Here is a 24889-nt window from a genome sequence, read left to right on the forward strand (position 1 = left end):
TTGGGCGTGTAAAATCAAGGCAGTAAACAGCGCCTGCACAATAATAACCACCACAGTTCTGAAGACATCCATGCTTCTTCAGTAAACAAAGGTCGCACTTTAGACTTTAAAGCAGATTTGTTGTTGTTTTGGCGCATATTGTGACGTTCGAAAACGCAAAACTCCGGTTATCTCTGTCTACACGCAGCTGCATAAACGGAGTTTTCAAAAATCTTCACTTTGCCCGGAGTTTTTAAAAACATTCGTTTACGATGCGTTTTCATGTGGATGACAGGTCCAAACGTAGAAAAATATATTCGTTTTAGCAGATACCCGGCTATGTGTGGATGGGGCCTTAATTAGTGAGAATGTCTTTATGTTTACACATAGTCTTGCGTTTGTTGTATTAAAGCATTCATGTGTTTAGATAAGGCCATTGGCCTGTGCTTCGTGTTGCTATAGAAACCACAAAGGTCAATAGAATGTCTTTTGAGCAGGCATGTGAAAGTCTGCATAGGAGAAATATGTACCAGCAACAGAGAGGGAAGGAGAGACTCTTTCTATTGCCCGCCCCCCATATTTATGTCTAGTCCAGTTTTGGTCCCTCCCTCAAATAAAACCCTCCTTTTTAACCCCCTCACTGGTTTATAGACAGATCTCATCTCCTCACTCGCACCACTCGTTGTACTTCTTGAAAGGTGCTCCCATTGAGACTGACAGCTATCTAATTGACCTTGCATCCTTATGAATAGCTGGGAAGCTTAGCTGTGTGTGTGTGTGTGTGGTGTTTGTGCTCCACAACCTCCCAAAAGCTATTACCAGAGCTGGTTCTCTGCTCCATAGTGTGGTATCTTGTAGTGTGTTTTTCATTGAGCACAGGCTGTAGCCAGTAGTGCCTCATCAACTTGCGGATCAATAGAGTAGTTTAGAACGGGGGATGTCCGTCAATGATGGGAGGTGAGCGGAGGAGGGATTAAAAATGAGCTGGGTGGACAAGACGGAGAGAAATCTCTCCCTTACATATTTATTCGACTTGTTTTTGTGTTCTGGCATGTAACAGTGAGCGTTTTATGACTGGATTGATTCACAGATGGACATTGCAAATAGCTGCACAATAAAATTTTGTTGCTCGGTTGTATTTATGGCCACACCGACTGCACACAAAGTGTGATAGAGAAAATTATTTCTGCTTTTAAAAGGCCATTTTACTTAGAAATGAAATGACAACCATGCATAAACAAGTTAACACTTTTGTGCTCACACTCTCGCAGAGTTTGACGAGACAGATGGCAAACGACTGGTGGATGCACCAAACTGCCCGTATTATCTTCAGGTGTAATGGTGCAGTTAATGACTCTGCCGCGCTTGAACGCAATGGAATATTACATAGATTACAATGTATGCATTATCAGTTACTGGAAGTGACCGAAGAATTTATCTTTGTTTGAGAGGCTGTTCATTAACCTCCTCTCCCAGGCATCGAGTGATGAGAGTCTAATCCCGACAAAGCATCAAAGTTTTGCCCTGAAACTGGGTCTGTTTTTAGCCTGACCCAAATGGATTAGCTGCTTCTTAGGATGCTGTGCTGAGCTCCAAGGCTACAGTGTGTTTTATAACAGCCAAACCTCATAGTGTGAGGATTCAGTTATACAAGGGAGAGACGGTGAGAGGGGCAGATTTACAGTGTGTGTCTTTGTGTTGATTTTTGCCTATATTTATGAGTGCCGGTGTATTGTGTTGCATATTGTATGTGTTTGAGGAGGATCAGACAGGCAAATCTCTGAATTCATCGATTCAGTACTTTCTTATTCTCCCTGAGGAAACATACCCCACTTCATCCAGCTCCAACACTTAAATGTATTTTTTCCGTGTCTTCGTGTGTTGATGTGTGCGTTCAATAAGCTAACATGAGCACTATCAGTGCCTGTGTCATGTTGTTTGTTGCCACTACTGCGAGATTCCCGTGAGACTTTGTGAGCGTTTGGGATTATCCTATCCCAGTCAGTCTGTTGTCACCTGAGCCAAGTCATCAATCACTAAAGGCTGGGTGGAAGTGGAAGCGTGTGCCTGTGGGTTTTTCGGGGAATTTGTGTTGACATGACATTGATGAAAGTATTTCTAAACATTCCAGGACGATATCTATGTGTCTGTCTTTTTTTTTTTTTTCACTGCTTATATGTAAAAATGTTTTTATTGACATTTTTACAGGAAAGAGCATTTCTTCAGTCAAGATAAAGTGAATACACAAATTAGTTGGATAACTTTTTTGTTTGGTTGTTTAAATATTTATTCAGTGAAAATCATTGCGTGGATAGCAAATACCTTATATATTTAATAACTTTTCTGTTTGTAAAATAAATAACTCAGTTCATTAATGAGCCTGAGAAAGAAATAAACCAGCATCCCTGCATTGGAAGTTAATCCCTTAAGACGGCAGCGGTCAACCTTGGAGAAATAAAACATTTTCAGAGCGATGGAGCTTTTTCTTCTAGGCTTTTTTGCAAAGAAACTCCCTATTGTCTGTTAACCGAATCTTAGCAGTGCGGATGGTGAAACATCTTTTTTGGCTTTATAACATGGGCATGTGAGCTCCTTGAGACATGTAGGTTTACTTATAATTAAAAAAGAAAAGAAAAAAAGTGTAACAATATGGTAGTTTAGGCTTGATAAATTCTTTATTCTTTATCTAATTTTTCTTTTTGGTGCTACCAAGTGCAAAAAATGCTTACATTTTCTGAATTTTAAGTAGTAATTTTGTTGTTTTTCGCTACAAACTAAAAATAAAGGTCCATCCTTGAAACAACCAATTAGAAAATTCATGTTATAGTTCTTCAGTCAAGAGAACATGATGTGTTACCCTGTAATGCTACTGGATTTGTTCAAGATTACAAGACAAACAATGTCATAGATTTAGTGTACTTGGCTCATATGTATGGCATCTCCTACAGAGATAATACTGTTTTCCTAAACATATCCCCATGGGGCATGTGTTCATACTTAAGTTGGTAGAATATCTAACCTCTAGTGATCACAAGATAATAGCCCCTTTCACACTGCCGAATAACCCGCGTTCAATCCGCGAATTTAGCGTGTCCGCTGTTGCGTTCACACTGCCGACCCGGGCTGCCGTGTCAACTCGACTCGCCTTTCGACCCGCGTCGGACCCTAGTCTTTTTGCCGAGCCGAGTTTGGTGTGAACGCAATTGACGCGGGTCGGACGTGGGCGTGGCGTGACGTGAGGAGTTTAAAAGACAGAATGGACAGCTGATTCAGAACAACAGCGACAGGTGAGGACAAGTTTTACTCTGTTTTAGCCTACATCAAGTTCGAGACATTTTTTAATATGGCCAACTGGGGAGACAAGGAGGTCCGCGGGCTCCTCAGCCTCCGAGCAGAGGACGTTATTTACCGCCACATTTCGGGGACTATAGTGCTCTTGTATTCTCCGCATATGTTCTTCGGCGGCATCCCACGTTGTAACCATCCACACCCCGTAAAATAACATCTCCATGAACTGCATATACAATTGCAAAAACGAGTCCTCAAGGTGTATTTAACCCTACCTCCGACGCATGGCTTGTGCCTACGTCATTGTACACGCCCAGCATTTTATGTGTTTCGTGTGACGCTCTGCCACTAGGCCACGCCCCCTGAACTCGGCTTCAGGCGACACGGGTCACCAACACGCCAAGCGCTCACATTGCTCGACGCGGGTCGAAGGTGCAATTTGGACCCGCTAAGGTAGCGGGTCGCAGTGTGAAAGGGGCCAATGATGATGTAAAAGAAAGCATCCATAAAGGTAATGATCATGTTGTAAAAAGAATGGATTTTAGCCTGAACCATGATTGTTTTTTTTGTTTTTTTTTAACCCTAACCAAGTGAAGTTATTGGCTAAACCCAACCAGGAAGTGACAAAAGTGTTTCAGTGAAGTTTTGTCATCTCATCGACTGAATGTAACTGAAGAAAGCGAGGAAAGAAGTGAAAACTAAAACAGCCATTGTCATGTGTTGATCTTGAACTCACTTTAAGAGTAAGGGAGGATGATTGAAAGCAGGGCTCTCAAGTCTCACGCATTGAGCGTGAGACACACGCATTTCAACAAGTTCACACGCTCACACGCCACACATGCCATTTCTCACGCTGAGAAATGATCAACTTCGTCGCACAGAAATTCTAATGGCCGATACTATAAACGAGTCAATGGCAGGTTACTGTGCGCTCGAACAGCTCAGAACTATAGCTCTGGTACAGCCGTCTTGATTTAGCAACCCATCGGCAAATCACAAAATAGAATTTCTCAGCCAATCAGAAAAGAGAATTTCTTGTTGCCGGGTGAGGTCTGAAATAGCTTTCAGCTGCAAGCACCCGTGCTTGCAGCTGAAGCTCATTGTAGACGAGCTGGAGGTGGAAGAGAACCGTCAGGATCATCAGCAGGTCATATCTTCATTTATTTTAATCTTTTATTAGTTACTATAGTTTTCCTACTCTCTTTAAAAGATCAAAGTGTTCGTTGGAGTAGTAGACCTAAATATTCAGTACACACACTTTGACATGAGCAACTTAATGAAAAATGAAAAATATGTAGGAGTGTAATTAGGCTTCCGTGGTTAATTTTTTTCAAAGGTGACTGGTATGAGCAGATTCCCAATAAGGCTATCTACAATTGCCAAACTGGTATTAGTTCTGCCACACTGAAATGCTGATGCAGAGAGGGTTTTTTCCATGGTGGGGCTCAATAAAACCAAGACCAGGAACACTTTGTTTCTGAATGGAACTCTGTCATCCATCATCACTGTGAAAATGGCTGACATTGAGCCCCCAATATCAGTCATCAAGCATCAAAATCTGCCATAAACACTTACAACAAGACATACATTTTTTTTTTTTTTTTTTGTTAAGACTTTGCATAGGCCTACCTAAAACAATTTATTTTCAAATATAGCAGAATTTAGTGTAAAAGTGAAGATTTGTGATTTTGGTATAAATAAAACAATTTCTTTGTTCTTTAAGTAGCTAGTTTATGGCGATGGGATACTGCAAGGGACCAGCCCCCTCCCCCCCCAAAAAAACCAAAAGAAACCCCGCCGCGCACACGGCCCGGCCCCTGCCCCGCCCGAATCTCACTCCAAGCAAACTTGAAAACTTGAGAGCCCTGATTGAAAGTGAGGTGCCATCTAAATAACTTAGCTGATAAGTGCACATGCAGCATTGCCAGGTAACACAGGATAAGTCTCTCATTAGACATGGACAGGAACTCCAAGCCAACAGTTCAGCATCTGGGGTGTAGAGACGCTCCTGCTCGGTGACATGTCCAGGATAACACTATCTTTTGTTAACAGGCACTGTTATCATCCTCCTTCTTTGTTACTTTTCTGTCTGCAGTCTCTGTCTGGCCATATAGTCTTAAAGCTGGGTAGAAAGATGTTAGAGTTGTCCCTGCAACCATGTCTTGCTGAAAAAATAAGATTGCTATCCTGATATTCCTGCTATGTCCTCATCAGGGGTCCAAGCTTGTCAATTTTATCTACCAGTGATCTCGCACTTTCCGTGCTGATCAAGGATGAAGTGGTCCACTCCATTCCTGCCCCGCATCCTAGACGTAGCCTCTTCAGTTCATCTGGATTTGAAGTCTTATTGCAGGCATTACTTGCACTTTGGTGGAAAGCACAGTTAGATGCTCCAACAGATCAACAGCTTTCCTGCCTCTTGGACGGCACCATTCCGGAACGAATGAATCTGTTGTAGTAACTGGAATTACTGGTTGTGGTTACATCTGAGCTGAAGAGCATTTTGTAATTACATTTTCTCACTGAAAAAGTTGTTTCCATTCCTCTTCCAACTGGATTTAGCAACACAAGTTTTATTTTAGTGGACTCTACTCCTTTTATGTGATTCTTAAAACTTTCCACAAATAATTTCAAATGGTTGTGTTTAAAAAATGTGTGATGCTCCAGGTTACAAAATGTGAGCTTTGGAAACAAAGCACAAAGAGGGAAATGCAATGAGGGAATTGACGCGTGTATGAATGAATGGATTTATGTGGCTTGTATTGTTATAAACTTGGGATATTTAACAAGTATAGAGCACACATGCAGTGAGGGGTATCTTATATCAGGACACCCCAACCTCTAAACATTGGCAGAGGCTATTTTTAATATGCTTGCATACTAACAGAGTGCACTAAATAAATTAGGACAGAGGATCTCAGTTTTGGTGCCAGTGCAACCTCAAGTCCAATTTGTTTCCCAATGTAGCTCTGAATTAAAGGGATTGAAATAGAAGACCAAGCCCGGGCAAATTTGTTCTAGACTTTGGATCGCTGCTTCATTATATATCTCATTTTCTCTCTCTAATATTGTGGTGCATGTAATTTCCCTGCAAATTGCTAAAAAGTATGTATTAGTATTATCAAGCTTTGGGCTCTGATCTGCGCTGATACATCTGAAGGTCAGACCTCATAGAGGAAATATAAATAAAGAGTATAATTCAATCTCAAGTGTATTGTAATAAAACTAAACACACAAAATGGGCAGCGGGGCTGACGTACACTCCATTGTTTTAAAAGCTGATAGCCTAATTGTGTTGCAGCAAGGACCACTTTCGAATAAAAGAACAGTTCCAGAGACACATAATGAAAAAGAAACCCAGTAGATTTGGGATATGGAACGGCCTTAGATGTGTTTGCGTGTAACAGAATAAGTCAGAGAAACACACTCCGATGGCTTTAACTTGTTGGACCCACATGTCTGTTTGTTTTTGTCCTCCTCATGTATGTATGCTCTAACCTCTCTTTATTTTTCCTCATTAATTCAGTGTGAGCTTAGAGGAACTGGCTGGCTGTGTTTTGTCTCCCACACAGGCTAATGTGTTGGCTGTTTTGATGTTGTTTTCATAGAATGTGCCAGACTTTCAGAGGAAAAGCAATGGCACTTCAATTTGCACATTGTCTTTAAAAAGGTGTGAACAACAGTGAGGGAGTGCTTATGTGTTACAGAGTGTTGCACTAACCCATAGGGAACCATCTTTAAAAAACTCGTACAATCCTCATTAAAAATAAATAAGAGTAAGAAATAGGAGATGACAGGTTATCAAGAAAAGATACTCTGGGTTTTTTGAGAAAATAATTTGCTCTTATACAATATTATTCACCCTGAAGATGCAGCATAAATAATGATGACATTGATTGAAGGTTGAGCTGCATTGATATATATGTGAAATGAATTGCAGACAATAAGAAAGACCATTTTGTCAGTAACGTGAAGGATTGGGCCTTTGTGACAGTCTCTATAAAGACACTTAATGTCCTCCTCAGTGGCTCCCTTGTCTCAAAGTCTCTCTGCCATCCCTTCATACATAAACATGGCTACTAAAGAGCTGATTTATGAATACTATCAAGGCCTCCACTCCGATAGTTTTGTCTATTGTGTGACTGGAGTATGTTTGAGATTGCATTGTGATTTTTTTTCTGCCTTCATCATACATTCTATTACTGCCTGTATGTATTCAGCTGTTTTGCATTGTCATCTCCACTCCCCATGTAATCTGTGCAGCCAGCAAGCCTTTGTGTTTATTAAGCCAAGCAGTTGTGTACTGTTATAACCTTCGCTGCCTGTAGAGGTGCCTGACATCACACCAAGCTTTACTTAAAATGGTTTCTCCCTGGTGGGAATGTGTGCTTAAACCAGTCTTCACTGGGTTAACCCTCTATTTTCTGTGAGTAACTGTGTGTGTGCTGTCTCTACGCACGTGTTTCTTAATTTCTTTTTTCATCATTGTGTGTGTTCATGTGGAGGAAATCTTTTAATGCAACTGTTTATCAGAGGAAAAGCCTGAGGGCAAAAATCTCTTTCTCTCTCTCTCTCTCTCTTTCTCTCTCACACACACATACACACTCACTGACACGCACACACATGCCCTTTAATGAAATGTTAGCTGTTATGGAGTTTTGAAGCAGGTTTGTGTGTCTGTTCGTCTTTATTAGTTGTGACTTAGTATTGCTTTTGTTCAGGGGAATTTGCTGTGTTAGGGTGCAGCTGCCTGCAGCCTCGTCTTTATTACACTGAGCTATAACTCAGCGGGAGAACTAGTCCCAAGCTATGCCGCCTCTCTCTTATTTAATGCGTGCATGTGTGTCTGTGCATACCTGTGGCAGCTGTCATGAGCATGGTGTCTAATTATGTAATGTGTCACTCCACACAGTGGAACAAAATCCATACTCTGCTTGCTGTCACTCTATCAGAACTTCATCGCTCCACTCTGCTTGGTTAGTCAGTGCTTTAATTGTACTGCAGTGGAAGTGTGCATATGTTCATTGGGGACATTATAATACTGCATGTGTACTTCACTCCGTGCCATATATTTATTTGATGTGATTTTGCACTTATCGCAGCTCTTCAAGTGCAGCTTACAGGTTGTGTCATTGTCAAAGTTTATACTTAACATTTTGAAGCGTGTGATTGATTTAATCTATTTTAAGACAAACAGATGAAATAGGCATTAAAGCTTCAACAACGTGCCGACTTCTTCTCGAGTGTAAGGGAGCCAATAAAACAATACTCTGCAGTCTTTACAAAGCAGACAGACCTACCACAGCAGCACAAACGCTATGCATGATCATCTTAAAAGAAAACATCCACGGTCTCTCCAACCTCATAAAGGGACAGCAGCATAAGTATTTATTACAGTAAGTTATGTCGAATTGTTGGTTGGGATCAATGCCTGGGCGACGTCATTGCATCATTATTTGTTGTATGATTGTCTATGTTTAAAATAAACTCAGTGTTTGTACAAGTAAGAAACTATGTAAGCTTGCAAATGTAAGAGGCGAGGCGAGGCGAGGCAAGGCAAGGCATCTTTATTTATATAGCGCATTTCATACTACAAGCAACTCAATGTGCTTTACATAAAGAAAAGGCATTTAAAACATAAAAATTAAAACACAGTTAAAAGCAATCAAAGAAGAGGGGGAAAAATAAAAATATACAAAATAATCATTAATTCATTCATTTAAAAGTGAAGAGTGCAGATAAAATACTTTCAGGTGTCATATGCACTGCTAAACAGAACTGTTTTCAGCCTGGATTTAAACATTGTCAGAGTTGAGGCCTGTCTCACATCTTCTGGAAGACTGTTCCAGATTTTAGGAGCATAAAACTGAAACGCAGCCTCACCTTGTTTAGTCCTGACTCTGGGCACCAGCAGGAGACCCCTCCCTGAGGCAGGAGACCCCTCCCTGAGGTTCTCAGAGTCCCAGTTGGTTCATGTGGCTCTAACATGTCAGAGATGTACTTTGGCGCTTGACCATGAAGAGACTTGTACACAAGCAGAGCTGTTTTATAGTCTATTTTCTGAGCGACAGTGCAGAGACCTGAGCACTGGACTAATATGGTGGTATTTCCTGGTTCTAGTCAGGACTCGAGCAGCAGCGTTCTGGATGTACTGCAGCTGTCTTACAGCCCGTTTAGAGCCCAGTGAGCAGGCCGTTACAGCAGTCTAACCTGCTGGAGACAAACGCATGGATCAGTCTCTCTAAGTCTGGTTTAGACACTATTCCTTTGATTCTGGCAATGTTTTTTAGATGGTAAAAAGCTGCTGATGTTACAGATTTAATGTGGCTGTTAAAGTTCAGGTCTGTCCAATATTACCCCGAGATTTCTAACTTGATAATTAGGTTTTAGAGAGAGAGTCTCAAGGTGACTGATAACACTTTCTCTTTGTTTCTGTGGGCCACAGACAATGATTTCAATGATTTGAGTTTAGCTGGAGAAAATTGTTTTGCATCCACACACTGATCTGTTCCATGCAGTGACACAATGTATCTACAGGCCCGTGTTCTCTTGCCGTCAGTGACACGTCGATCTGAGTGTCATCTGCATAGTTGTGGTAGGACACATTATAGCTGCGTATTAGCTGGCCTAGTGGAAGCATGTACAGATTGAACAGCACGGGTCCCAGGATTGACCCCTGGGGAACCCCACAGGTCATAGCCATTTGGTCTGAGACACAGTTACCAATTTCAACAAAATATTTCCTGTCCTCCAGATAGGACTTGAACCAGTTTAAAGCACGACCAGAGATTCCCACCCAGTCTTCTAACCTCTGTAATAAGATCGCATGGTCAACTGTGTCAAAGGCAGCACTCAGGTCCAGCAGAACTAAGACTGTGACTTTACTTGCATCTGTGTTCAGGCGGATATCATTTGTCACCTTGATCAGAGCTGTCTCAGTGCTGTGGTGGGGCCTAAAGCCTGACTGGAAAGTATCAAAAGCATTGTTAGACAGGAGAAAGTCACTAAGCTGTTGGTATACAACTTTTTCTAGGACTGTGGGTTGTATAGCAAGTGGCAAGTGGGTTGTATAGCAAAAGTATCGTTGATATGATGATTAATGCTAGAAAGTCAAATAGAAAGTTTTTTACGGGCTCAGCTCCTCATCTATTGGTTGATCATCAACCAAAAGGTGAAGTGCTCGTGTCAACAGCAACTGCAGAAAAAACTGTTTGAATTGTCTGCACATTCTTCTTAATGTCTCCAGTGTTTCTGTGTGAAAACAGCAATATCAATAAAAAAAATTAAAAAGAAATGCAAAATAGATAAAAAGCGGTATTAACGTAAAATTAAATGAATACATTTAGAAATTAGAGCATTTGTTCTGGATTCTACGCCTTTATTCTTTCTATAAATTAGTGTTTACCTAATTTTGGTGGCAGTTTTTCATCATATCAACTATTTAATAGAATACAGATAGAATAGAAAAATACTTTAGGGCAATTTACTCATTTTTGTATAAATTTCAGTGTTTATTTTAGTTTCAGTCCTCTATGTACCACAACACAGTGGTAAAACTATTAGAAAACAGACATGTTAGTTTAAACAGCAGCTTTTTGTGTCTTAATTTATTCAGTTTTAATTGACTTGACCTCCACTTGTGAAAGAGTTGATAATGACAGCGACTGGATTGCTACTGAGGCAGCTCTGTGACTGAAGCAGTCAGGAGATTGCCAGTGTGTGACAACAGAGGCCGTGCTCTCCGACAGACCTTGCTCTAACACTGTCTCAAATATATGACTCCAGGTGATGCACAGTTCTAATTAAAATTGATTCTAAGGCCTGCTGCTTTCGTGCCCTTCAGGAATAGCTCTCCTCTCCCTTAGCTTCTTTGCTTTTAGTTTTTCTTTAATAGCTCTTTACACACTCTTGTACATGTTCCTTTATGTTTTGCAAGAATATTGTCATTTATCAGTCACGCAAACATGCAAAAGAGAACACGTAATCACAGACACAGACACAAGGATTCCTCATTATGACCTTATTAAAAGAAGTCATCATCATTGGAAGGAAAAGCTGAGTACTAAAGGGCGGATTATAGTACTGCGTCTATCGTCTTGACGTGTTGCCTTGCTCTGGTCGCGAACCACTTTTCATGTTATGGTTCTGCAACCTTGGTCTGGAATTTCTCGGGACGCACAGCAGTTTCCCCTCGCGAGAATTTCGGTGGGCGGTGACGAGAACTTCGGCGGCGCCGGCAGAAGTGTTTATCTTTCAAAAAAAAAAAAAAGTGTATGCAAGATATGGATCTGGAGTTGCTCGACATCGAAGAAGAACAGCTTCTTTTATTGGAGTTGGCGAAAATGCAAAGGAGGAAGCCACACAGACAACCGGAAAGGCACACCGAGGACCAATCACAGCCGCTTTTGTCTGCGCACTTCCGTTGGTGGTCTGCGTGCCTCTGTCGCGTAGTCAGGATTTTTCTGAGGTGCACGACAACGCGCGCAGAGCCTCTGCGTGGGGGAGTGGTCAAGATTTTGACGCTCGCAGAGGCTCTGCGTCCGAGCGTCAGAGGCTTTGCGTCTGAAGCATAAATCAGCCTTAAGTAGTAAATGACACCACTGCTAATGAGAACATAGCAAAGACCTCCTGAATGAGTATTAGAGACCAAGACGGAGAGGATGGAAATTAAAGAGAGGCTTAAAGAACATTAAAAAAGGCAAGAACGGATGGAAATGATCTGGGCACGTGGAGCTGGGTGTGGCTGCAGAGTCACAGAAAAAGCCAGTGTGACGAGACAGCTGCGGGTTGTATGAATGAAATCCCAGCAATATTAAACAGACCATTGACCTCTGCACATCAGAAACTTGTTCTCTTTGATTACCTGTATCTCTGAAACACTCTGTCAAAGCCTGCACCAGTGGACTGATGTGGAAGACATTTCCCTTTAAAGCCTTTCCCTCTGTCTGTTTTCAAAGCATTATATTTCTTCGACCCGCTCATTCAGCGTCTCTCCCTCTTGTCGTTGAGTTCACAAACTCTCAGTGCCTTACAGGATCCGGTGTTCACACAGAGACCACAGGTCTACGCTTGATTTTGATTTGTGTTTCTGTGTGAGTTTTTTATTTTTTATTTTTATTTTTATTTTTTTTTTTCCTTGTCCTGTCCAGCATTGTGGCAGCAGAATTGTAATCTGAATACCGTTTATGCTAAACACATTTGCTATGCCAAGGGAAGCTTTATGAATGTAAAGCTCCCCTTGATGCCTATCAACTCCTCATTTTTATTTATTTATTTTTGTTACATTATTTAACATGATATGATAATAGTGCCGAACCGGACCGGGGGACAGAGAGAGAGGGAAAGCGAAGAAGAGAAAAAAAGAACAGAAACATGAAGAGACAAACATAAAAAAGAATGAAAAATCAGACAACCAGCTGCTCCACCTGTAAAAACAAAACTGAAGACAATTCACGGCTTTTGTGGGGAATCCAACCTTAGAAGCACCAGGAGCACCTGTAAGCAGACAAGCAGAGAACAAACACACAAACAAAAAAAACACAAGCAGCAGCAATCTCATATGATACACAGGTGACCTTAAACCACAGGACAGCACAACAACTGCTTAGTGAGCATGGTACTGGGCTAATGAATGTGAGTGTGAGTGTGTGTGTGTGTGTGTGTGCATGAACATGCAATACACATAGATGGTCCCACATAATAACCATGCTTAAATATCAGTGTATAGGGCCACAATCCCCCCCCAGCAATCAGAAGTAGGCCGAGAGGGCCCCCAGACCCAGGCCACCAACAGCCCCCAAGGAGCACAGAACCCGGGAAGCCCACTATAGGGACAACCACGCATCCCCCCAGAAGACAGCAGAGGAAGCCCCCAGACAGAGCCCCCACAAGCATCGGGCAGAGCCCCCACAAGCATCGGGCAGAGCCCCGGTGACCAGAGGTGGCAGCCTACCAGCCCCGCCAGGCCCCCGCCACCCAGACATGGGCCGCGCGCCGGAACCGGCCCCCGCGAGCCCAAGCGCCACCAAACCCCCCAGCAGGGGCCCCGCCCAACACCCGAGAGGGCCAGGCGCCCCAGACAGCCAACCGCAGTGGGCCAGCACCTGCCCCAGTGCCCCTGGGCAAGCGCCCCGGGAGTCAAGACGTGCCCACAGGTGGGTGAGGCCGCCAGCAGCGGGGAGAAGCAATGCCCCCCCCCCCATCAGGAACAGCACAAGCAGGCCAGAGGACAGCAGGACCCAGACCAAGTCACCCCATAGATCATATACGGAAGAAAAAATAAAAGAAAATAACATAAAAGAAAAAAAAAAATAATAATAATAATTTTAAAAAAAACACATCCATCCCGGGCACATCCGGGGGCCAGCAGCCCCCCAGCCACCACAGACCCCGAACCAGCAGGACAACTCCTCCTCCTGCCCCCCCCCCCCCCCCCGCCTCAGGCAGCAACCAGGCAACAGGGGTGCGGGAATACCCCTCCCCTCTCCCCTCTGGCTCTTTGATATTTTCTAATAGTGAGCATTTAAAATTGAGGGGCAAGCAACCTTGTGGAACTGGGAGCGTGGCCCTCCGGGCAGCCTACATACCCAAAGAGCCCCGCCCACCAGATACCACTCAGTGCTATCGCCCCCCAAAACCTAATGTGTGTGAGTGTGTGTGTGTGTGTGTGTGTCTCATGATTAGTAATGTCTAAGGTGTAATTAAAACAAGGGCGGGGGGCTGCAGAGTGCAGCAAATGGGACCACCTACGTGGACCCATCCGCTGCCCCCGACAGAACACACCCGCCCTCAAACCCTACGTATGTGAATGTGTGCTGTGTACAGGAGCCAGAAGGGAGAGGGGTATGGGGATCTAGAAGACCGGGGGAGAGAGGCTCCCCCGGAGAGGGCAGCCAAGGAATGGCTGCAATAGGCACCCCCGTCTCCTGGCATCCGCCACAGAGCAGGAGGGCCCGATGTTCACCAGGTCCGGGGCCTGCAGTGTATTCGGGGAGCCACTTGGCAACCCGAAGGCACCTACCCACCCCACCCCAGACGGCCACCTACAAATAAAGAAAAGAACAAAACAAAACAAACAAAACAAACAAAAACAAATAAACAACAAACAAACCACACAATCACTCTGGTCATAGCAGCCCGGGCCTGAGACCCACCATCACCCAGGCCCACCCAAGCCGCCCCCAACAGGGGAGAAGCACCACCACACCCCCCGGGCACAGGCAGGGCACCCCACAGGGCGCAAGGCAGCCCCCAGACACCAGGACCCAGGCCCAGCACTACACCCCCCGCCAGAGCGGCACGGCAACCCGGCTCAGAGCCAGCGACCACCCCCCCATGCCCACCAAGAGACCACGCCCAACACCGCAAGACAGCTCCACCCACAAGTCCCCCAAACTGTCAACCAGGCCAGACACACAGTCCCCCCCAGCAATGATCAACCCGGCCCCCACGACATGAGAGACCACCAGAAACCCGAAGCCACACAGCCCCCCCAGCACACAACCGACCGCCCAGAGCGGCGGGACAGCAACACACCACCCCCACTATGTGATAAAGCTAATCAGCGGGGACCAGAGAGAATGAAATTCAGCCAGTTGATCTTTTGAGGAGGCAGACATTGTTTCCATGCTAATATGATCTAAAAGAACATTTCTAAACTGGTTAATACACAGATTCCTCTTTGCTTTCCAGTTCATGAGAATAGTTTTCTTTGCGATACATAACACTGTTAGGACCATGTGTGCAGAGTTAATTTCCATGTTGATGTTGTCCAAGTCACCCAGTATGCACAGTGTGGGGCATGCAGGAATACTACACTTAAGCCATGTTGATAGGTCCTCCCAGACCTCAAGCGAGACCTCACAGACCTGTGTGAGTTTTCAAGAGGCTTATATTATCTTTGTGTTTGCTTTGTGTGTGTATTTTCATGCACCGTGCATATAAATATGTATATGTGTGTATCTCTACCTGCCCAGGCTTGGGATTAAATGTCAGTCTTGTAGATTGATGTTCTCACAGATAGCACGACACGGCAGGAATGAATCCTATTGCAGATGGGAATAGAAAGACACACATGATAAAAAAAAAAAAAAAAAGATTTTCAGAATGAATATGAGTCAACGAAGCACACGCACACACACGCAAATTTAAAATCAGTGACTTTCAAAGATGCTTCCCCAGTCATTCCCCATTTTCCTCACAAACAAAGTGGTGTGGTCCATATTCAGTGTGGAATGAGATTGTATGAGAGAAGCATCAGCAGAATAGGGCAGGAGGTTAAATGCTTCCTCTTTCAGCACATACTGGGTCACACACTGGTAATGTGCTGTCAGTGGCTGGCAGCGCGCCATGCAGAAAGGGCACGCGACTACAGTTTCAGCAAAGTGGAAGAGCGGGGCAGTGTTTTTGTGTGTGTGTGTGTGTTTGTGAGCATGTGAACATATAGGAGTATGTGCACAAATGTGTGAAAAGGAGTGCATGTGCTCAAGAGTGGATGATTCAGTAGTATCTCTACTGCAGTTCTGGCCGCCATCCATTTATTGAGAACTCTTTCACAGACTCTCCCGTGTGAGCAACCACACTAATGCGCCTGCATAAGCTTTTAATGTCTGACTTAACCACCCCATATACATGGATATACATATGTAGACACTCAGTTGATTTTTTTGCCTTTATCACAATCATGCTAACATTTGCTGGTTGCAGCTTCTCTAAACTTTCTGGTTTCCTACAACTTGTTGTGTAAACAAATAATTATTCAGAAAATAATAAACACTATTTTGCCAAGATGAAACGAGATGCAACACCCCAGTTCTAAATGTGCTTGTAACTTATCATTATTTTTTCCACAGAAAATCAGTTTGTTCCCCTTGCTTTCTCCTGGACTATTTGGAACAGGTTAGTACTTTGAAAATCATTGTTTCTACCCCCCCCCCCCATGTAAGCTGTTACTGATGTCAAACTGCTTTGTTTATGTGATGCTGCATGTACACAGCAAGAAATGAGCCCGTGGAGCTATTATATTGCTATTGCATAACCTCTATTGACTCTTTTCTCATAACCTATAGCTTTAAATTCTATAATGGCTCTCTATACTTTTATGGAAATTTATGATGGCAGCTAACAATAAGAGTGTTTTCAGTACACCCACGAGAATCTCACTGTAATGCTAAATTCCTTATTCCTGGACAGAAAAAAAAACAGCTGTGGGCATTAAGTCTGAACTAGTCACAGTGGAGAATGTAATTCAGTTCACAAAGACCCATATTGTTTGGACTCTTTGAGTTCATACATGAGCCTTTCTGGCCTCCACAAATCTTCTAAAAGGGGAAACGTTCTCAGTGAGCTGCGGTGGAGCTGTCCTTGTGCTGAACTCACAGGAGATTTGAGAGCTGGAATTTCTGTCTCATCGTGAGTTTTCTCCCGGAACACTGAGGATAATAAATGTGCTGCATGGGACTCTGCTATCTAAACATTGTTGTGAGTCACTGCTACTTTTATGTTGAGAAGATGTTGTGATCTACCACAAATGTAGATTAATTTTCTTATTCCATAAAGTTTGTCTTTTTATCCCGTTAAATTGGGGTGATTTTAGATTTTTTTCTTTAGATTTCATTGTTTTTTGCTGATACAATTGTTCTCTTAGTTTGTGTATGAATATTTACTAACTCTTTTTTGGATGATGAACAGTGTGACATTTAGCCACGCTTGAATATTCTAAATAAAACAATCGAGTGTTTGATGACTGCTTTGTGCAATCACACTTTGGCCACCTCTATTAATGTGTAGGTGGTTTGGTCGTTTGCCTTTATAGATGCTAAAGGCTGTGCTGCAGATCCAAGCTGGTGTGTCTGTGAGAAATCCAGCATTAGTTGATCTAACAGCATCTGTGGAAATCTGATTGACTTGGATCTGTCTACAGTACAACATTTGATGTAGCAGCATTGCATCATGATGCTGCTGTCAGACTGAAAACATTATACCTCCAGTTTTGATGTGTTATTGTTTCTGACTGGAATCGAATCGTGTTTTTTCTGTGAGATCTTGTTTTTTTTATGACCAGAGGACCCAAATGGACCCATTACAAACCCGTTGTGTAGTTTCAAAATGTCCAGGCATCAGTTGAAGAATCTAACTGGATGTTACTCAGAACCTCACAAAAACATACATTTCAGTCTGACAACAGTCTGATAGCAGCAGTAGGTGTGATTAGGGAGTGTGTGCAAACAGATGGTGGAGAGCAGAGATGGCATGGGGCTCAGAACTGTCTTTACTTCCAGCTCGTCTCTCTTCATGCACAGGAATGTTAGCTCACTTCACACTGAGAAATGCCTCAAGCAACAGCTTTCCTGCTGGTCTGTGTTCTTCAACACTATCAGATTCAACATGTACATACACTACAAACTGCACCCACACTCCCTCTTTCTTATTTACGCACTTGTCTTCTGAGAGAGATTTGAACCAGATGTGTGTCATTTCTGTACCCCGTTGTCCATCTGCCTCCATTCTTCCATGTACACAGATGTGTGCAGAAGTGTTTGTGTGTGTGCACGAATTTGCCACTCATTAGATGTATATTCTAAAGCACACTAATTAACAGCCTCATTAAGGCTCAAGCAGTTCTCCTGCTGAGTCTATGGAATAGGAAGTCAGTGACACACAAACACATACACATATACACAGATCTGCACATATTAGAATATCACTGCTGTTAGTACAGTATGTTTTTCTTCTAATGCTGGTTGGCGTGTGTGTGTCAGACAGTTCCTTTAAATTTCTTTGCCTTGGGGGGTAAGAGGTGATTGGGAAGGTAATCTGAGTTTGAAGTAACGCTGTTCTTAAATTGTCTGGGTTTTTTGTAGGCGTAAGTTGTTCTTTTATGTTTGTTATATTTAATGTGTAGACGATGTGTTGCATTTGACTTTTTCTGATCAAACTCTCTCTACAATTTCTGGGCTTTTGGATGAGTAAGTGGCCTGTGGGCATACATCCCATCTTGTATTTTTGGATAACCCAGCCAAGATATCTGTCCCACATAAACAGTACTGTCATTTTGATTTAATAATATGGAAACAAATCCAGCATTTTCTTTTAATTTGCCTAAAGTCTATCTAGGTAGCCTAATGTGTGGACCCCATGCTTTTTCATCCATCCATCCATCCATCCATTTTCTTTACCCGCTTAATCCAATTTAGGGTCGGGGTGTCATTGCTGTCATTGGACACCCTGGACAGGTCCTATGCTTTTCCTCCTGGTTTAAATGATCCTACTTTTTCTAACTGAAAAGATAAAAACATGGTCACAACTGGGAACCTAGATGTGGGAGGTAAACTGGTATCCTACCAACAATTGAAACAACTTCATTGTTTCCCATCGGTAGATTTCTTTAGATACCTGCAAATAAGAAATTGTATTAGGACATGTCTACCAAATTATGAACCTGCCCTGGAACAGGCTGTTCTCAACAACCTTGTGCACCACAGCCCCAAGAGCAAAGGGGCAAGTACTTTTCTTTACTCATTACTGCAAGCTCATATTGTGCTGTCCAGTGCCAAAATTATGAATGCATGAGCAGAAAAGCTAAATACCTAAATTAGAGATGACACATGGAGGGATTTATAGTATAATATACAACAGCCTAGTAAGTGTTAGACATTGTTTAAAGCTGCAATAAATCTACACCACAGTCAAATGTGTTGTCAGTCACTCAGCCAAACATGAATGATCATGACAATCATTAAGTTAAAAAAAGATTAGGCTTCAAAATTACAAGAAAATGTGCAGTGCTCCCTGTTCTCATATGCTGGGGGTAGCTGCAGATCCCCCCAATGGACAGATCTCACATCAGCTCAAATGAGTGCAGGGAGTAGAGAATAGGGAGTAAGCAGAACAGATTAAAATATAACCAAAGCAAAATGCTTGGATATGAAATCCCAAACAACCATCTGCAGATAATAAATATTTCATTCACCATGCTGCTGTGGACTAATTTACCAACATTGTTAAATTGTGATACTTAAATGCTCATGGTGTCCTATAGCTGCTAAGGATTCAGCAGACAGACATTGGTGGTGTGTGAGCATGTCAGTGGGGGAATGAGAGACTCAGTCTGGGGCTTGCAGCAGTATCTTGGTGTATGTAGCTATGATATAAAAGTTTGTGAAAGTATTAGGTGAATTATAAATTGGTTGTTGGCAGTGATCCTGAACTCTCTTTCACTGCAGCTCTGCACAAAATCAAACGACAGAGCGTTCACTGACTGTAGTTACTCCTGAAACTCTCAGTAGGTTTGCTGCCCTTGAACATCGGCGATGCGCTGCTGGCACTGCTGGCACTGCTGGTACTGCTGGTACTGCTGGGGCGATGCCAGGTCTGCAGTGGTGCTGTATTTCAGCTTTACTCTTCATGAAATTGATCCAGTTTTTCTTGCACTTATTGTTCCTCCACACTTTAAGTAGACAGCCCAAGTTCTGGCGTCCAGTGAAGAGGCATTTCCATGATGAGAACAGTTAGCTAGCCAGTTGCAAGACCAAGGCTAATACACATATACACATATTTATGGAGTTTGAGTAATAGGGATGGGATCGGCTTTTACGCGCCTTATATAAGCTTCATTCACATATGCCTTTACAAGCTGGGACTGATTCCCCTTTATTGCGCATGGTGTCATGTGAGAAAGTATAGAGGCAGAACTGGGGGTCAATATTGATCCGCCACTGATGTACCTCTGAGCCGACAGCAGAGGTAGTAACAGTGGTGAAACAATGCAGCCTCGTGTGTGCTTCTAAACAGTTCAGCAATCCATCTCCACAATTCGGCAAAACACAAGTCTTTGCCTCTTGCTATCCCTTAAGGGTTGAACTTATGTAACTTGTTTCCATGCAAATCTCTGTATTTGCTTCACTTGGATTTTAAAGATTCTACATAGATCTCATTAAACTAATTCCAGGCCCTATGTCTCCCCTTTATGTATGTGTGAGAACAAAGAAAACCCAAGAATGCTTACCCATCAGCTCAGGATGTGCGCCTATTCTCTTTGACTGTATATATCAAATGTTTACAGAAAAACAATAGCACCAGACCCTTTGCTTGCTATATTCAGAATATCTGCGAACTCTCTGGTTGATAAAGACGTTGGTCAGACCACTCTGCACATTGCTTGCAGAGTGATTCATTTTACTACTGTGGAAATCTAAATAGAATAGAATAGAATAGAATAGAAAAATACTTTTTTCATCCCCCAGTGGGGGAATTCAAAGAATCAAATAAAAAAATCGAAATCTAGCTCAATGTTCCACCAATGGCTTATCGATCTTGGAAATGCTCCCCATATGGAAGACTATTGTTAAAAACTTGCCCTTAAAGACATTTTTTTTTGCATTGTGTACATTGAATATTCATAATATAGACTGGACATTGTTTCTCATATGTTTTCCATCGAGTAGTTCACAATACCTGTCCCAAGAAATTCAATAAATATTGGGGGGGAAAAAATGTGTGGAGCTTTGGAAGGAAGGTGATTGCACGGTAGCAAATAAGAGGTACCCAATTACAGAAATAAATGTATTTCACATTCAGGAAAAAAGCTAAATGGTAATGTAAAAATGAATCAGAAAAACAACAGAATCATTGCCTGTAACTTCACACACAGTCACAAAAAAAGATGCATACAGATTAGTGTTCTAATTCTGATAAGAACAATCATATCACGCACATAAATGAGCTTTTTTCAATTCCAGACACTGCGTTATCATGAGAGCCCAATATTAAGCTGTCATTCATGCGCATTTATAAACATCATTCTTTATGTTCTGTGAGACTGTGACATTAAGCTGTAATACTGCAATGAGAGTCAGACTGCCTCCCATCAGTCCAGCTGGCACCGGGTACAGTATGTCTAATTTCCCACAAAGTCTTCACATGAGAACCGCAACAGCTTTTCTCACCATCTTCCCACGCTCGCTTTTTACAGGTCACTCTCTCAGGCTATTACTGTCTACCCTTCAGTAATGCACATGTTCCACTTTGTTGCAAAAATACTTAAGGCTAGTGCTTAATGCTTAAGATTTAATGCTGATATGGTTTCATCAACATCGTGGTGAGGGTATACGGCTGCCTTGTTTAGGGGGAGATTGAGGCCAAAAGAAACTCAGTAAACATTTGTAACAATATCCATTCAGAGCTTTTCTTTTTATAATTTAAGTTTGGTAGAAAACTTACTCCTCGCGATCCTAACCATTCTATTATTATATATAAAAATCACATGGAACCAATCTGTAATTTTCTTTTCACAATGCGTTTGCGCACAGTTGCAGACGTCAATGCACTGTGTATCCTTCTAAAATCGTTCATGCTTATGTGTTTTCAATGCTAATTCAGTTTTGAGCCACATAGATATGAGTGTATAAACAACCTGAATGACATTCTGTTTCATGTGTCTCCATTATGTGTAAATTATATAAATATATCTCTCCTCTCCGTCTGCCCCTGTGATCGTAATGGGAATGACAGAGTAATACATCTTAAAAGCCGGACAAAGTGGTAAAACTATGGCCTGTTATTTTCTGTGTGCCTTTGGCATGAATGACTGTTAAAACACATGAAGAAACACATATTGTGAGGGGTATTTACTCCTTGCCTCATCCTGTCTTCATGATGCTTTCCTCACCAGGCAACTCACAGATCCCATAATTTAGCCTTTATCTTGCTGGCAGAGGTTGTCTGTAGGGGAATGTGTGCTTATGTGTAGGTGGAAGTGGGTTTGCCCTCAAGCAGCTATATTTTTGCTGATGGACAAGGCATCAGTGACTCAGCACAGTTTTTTTGTTGCCACCCTGATTTGGTCTATTATTTGTGTCTTAAAAAACATTTTCCATTTGGAATCACTACCTTCTGTTTTGGAAAATCACTACATTTTATTGAGTGGGTGGTGCAGGGAAAATGGAAATTGCAGGTAGCAGATTATCAAATACACTGTGCTCAGTCAATCATCCAAGTTACTTAGAATTCAGATGTGTAAGTTAAACTTCAGAAATTATTGATACAGAAAGCCATTTGCTAAAAGGGGAGGGTTAGAGGAGCAGGGTTGACTGGCCTTCAGCAAACTCATATTTACGGAAGGCAGGAGCTGAGAACTGAGATGGGATCGATGCAGCAGGTCTTATTTAGATTCTAATTACAGCCATTTCTGATCAATTGGCTCCTCTCCTCACCAGCCAAATAGGGCTCTGCCTTGGATCAATGGCCACACACACAGATGGGCTCACAACTTAGAGACACAGCCCTAATTCTACTTTGAGTCTTTCTTTTATTTTGTTGTCACACACTCAAACACGTACACACACACACACACACACACACACAAACACAACTACGGGTGCAAAACCATCGAAATGTGTTTGATCAATGCCCACTCGGCCTGAAAGCAGAATCTGCATTATTTCATGCTCTGTAGCTTGAATTGGATAAAATGGATAAAATGATTAGTGAAGGAATCTTTCATATGGTTATTTTCTTTCCCACCATATTGAGCCTGCTGGAATTCATTAGCGAGGAGAAGAATTTTGTCCTTGCATCTGAGTATTTGTGATATCAGTTTTGATCTTCAAATACCCATTCCAGTTGCTCTCATGATGTGGTCATTATTTGAAGAAATCTGAAGAAATAGATTTGTTTTTAAGAGTCAGTTGTAGCACTGCCTTGTCACCACCTTTAAAGGTGAAACATCAAATGTCTTAGAAAGCAATTATGTAGTTATAGAGCAACATCAGCAACCATTTAGAGTCCACAGAGTTCTATTTTGGTCTTTAGGCCTCTAGGTCAGGACTCACTCTGTTTTAGTCTTGTTGTGAATCAACTTCTTTTATGCTAAATGTTCTGCTTTATTCTCAGCTATTCTCTGTCTGAGATTTTGCTGCCTTGTACAGAAACCTTGCATGGCTGTAAATTGCACTGGCACTCAATGAATCGTCCCTTTTATTCTCATTGTTTGTGTAAAATATTTGTTTTAGTAGCTGTTTTAACAGTTCTGTGGTGGCCTCTGTTTAATATCCCGTCAAGCATTGTGGTTGATTGTCATCAGAAATGTGCTTTTGCACCTGTAACCTCACCCAGCAGTGCACCTGTGCATCACTGCAGCGAAGTGTGAAGTTAGACTACAGGAGTCTGTTACTGTAACCGCTACTATCTCCTTGCAGTAGTGGTGCCTTTGAACAATGCACGTAACTGCTGCAGTGGGGAAACTGGCTAACAGTGCAGAACACAACTCCACAGCTATTTTGAAAAAGAAAAGAATGCTTTATTAATGTTATCATTTTTCAAACTGTATCCATATGTGTGCATCAATTACAGAAAATAAAGATAAGAAAGAGATCGAAGTATGCAGTATTTGTTGAGGCGGAGGTATAAGAAATGAGCATGAGATCATCTTTGTTTTCTTTTAAATCCACTAAACAGCTTCAAAGAATGGCTTCCCACAGATGCTCTGCCACACATATTCTCCCATACACTCTTCCAGCATGAGTCTGTGTCAATGTGTTTGCTTTGTTTCAATGCGTCAGTTCATTTGTTGACTTATTTTCTGCATCAGAAACGATCGCTGCAGAGATTTGGAAGGGGATTAATTTTATGCAAATGCATGCAAATAACTGTGTCACAGAACTCTATCGGTATTGGTTCGATGCAAATTGTGTTTACTAAACAACCATATTGGAAGAGCCCACAATTCCCAACCCCCTCACATCCCACCCAACCCTTAACTCTTTTTTTTCCCCATCCAAACAACTCCCCCCCTCCATATCTCTTGTCAGCATAGCCCCTATGCTTCTCTTTTTTTAATCATTTCCTCTCTTGACCCCCTTCAGTCTCCATTAATCCCTCTCTATACTTTTCTCACTTGGCCAGCTACCCTGCCCGGGCCACTCTCCTCTGTCTCACCCAGCACCCCCACCCTATCTCCTCCTCCCTCGCCTCTCCTCTGTAATCCTCCTCTTCATTCCACCCCCTCTCATCCCTCTGTGTGCTGCATGGCTGTTAGTGGTGTGAGGAGGCACTAATGGGGCTTGAGGAAAACATTGTCATAGTGCCTGGAAACCACAGAGCTGGGATCCATGGAAGAGGCAGCGAGGAAGGCCTGGCACTAGATTTGCTTATGGGAGGTTAATAGAACACAGGCAATACAGGATTGAGAAAACAAAATACAACAATAGAAAATAAAAAGCACAATAGGGCATCAGTGCCAGTATGGGCTGAAAAAATAGACTGAGATAAACTTAAAGAAGCACATGTCAAATTAGGGGGTCTCTTTCTGTACTCCATGCTTCAATACTATTTTCTGGTTTCACATTTTGAGAGGAGATGGTGGCGCCACGCGTGACACTTGCTTTTCAAAGGCAGAGAAATGTGTGCATGTGTTTGAATGTAAAGGGACTTCTAAAAATCTCCCCTGCTCCCATCGCAATTTCCCCAAAGAAGCCCTGTGACACGCTACTGCTGTAATGGCATCTGCCCGTGCATGCGTTCATTTGTAGTGGCACCAATTAATGTAGCTGTGCTCATAGACACTGGCCTTACAGAATTAAACCTCGAAAAAGAGTTTGTCTCAGTGCGAGCAAAATGCCAAACC

General features: G+C 42.4%; 1 protein-coding gene across 2 annotated transcripts in view; it reads left to right on the forward strand.

The window, feature by feature from the left end:
• dab1a (DAB adaptor protein 1a) overlaps positions 1-24889 on the forward strand; it is a 282597-nt gene that overhangs the window by 102007 nt on the left and 155701 nt on the right. For both annotated transcript variants that reach the window (XM_075484619.1, XM_075484620.1), the window contains one exon: positions 16119-16164. The gene's annotated coding sequence lies outside the window, so the exon portion shown is untranslated. The remainder of the gene's footprint in view (positions 1-16118; positions 16165-24889) is intronic.

This window comes from Odontesthes bonariensis, chromosome 15 (genome assembly GCF_027942865.1).
Source record: "Odontesthes bonariensis isolate fOdoBon6 chromosome 15, fOdoBon6.hap1, whole genome shotgun sequence".
Taxonomy (NCBI): domain Eukaryota; kingdom Metazoa; phylum Chordata; class Actinopteri; order Atheriniformes; family Atherinopsidae; genus Odontesthes; species Odontesthes bonariensis.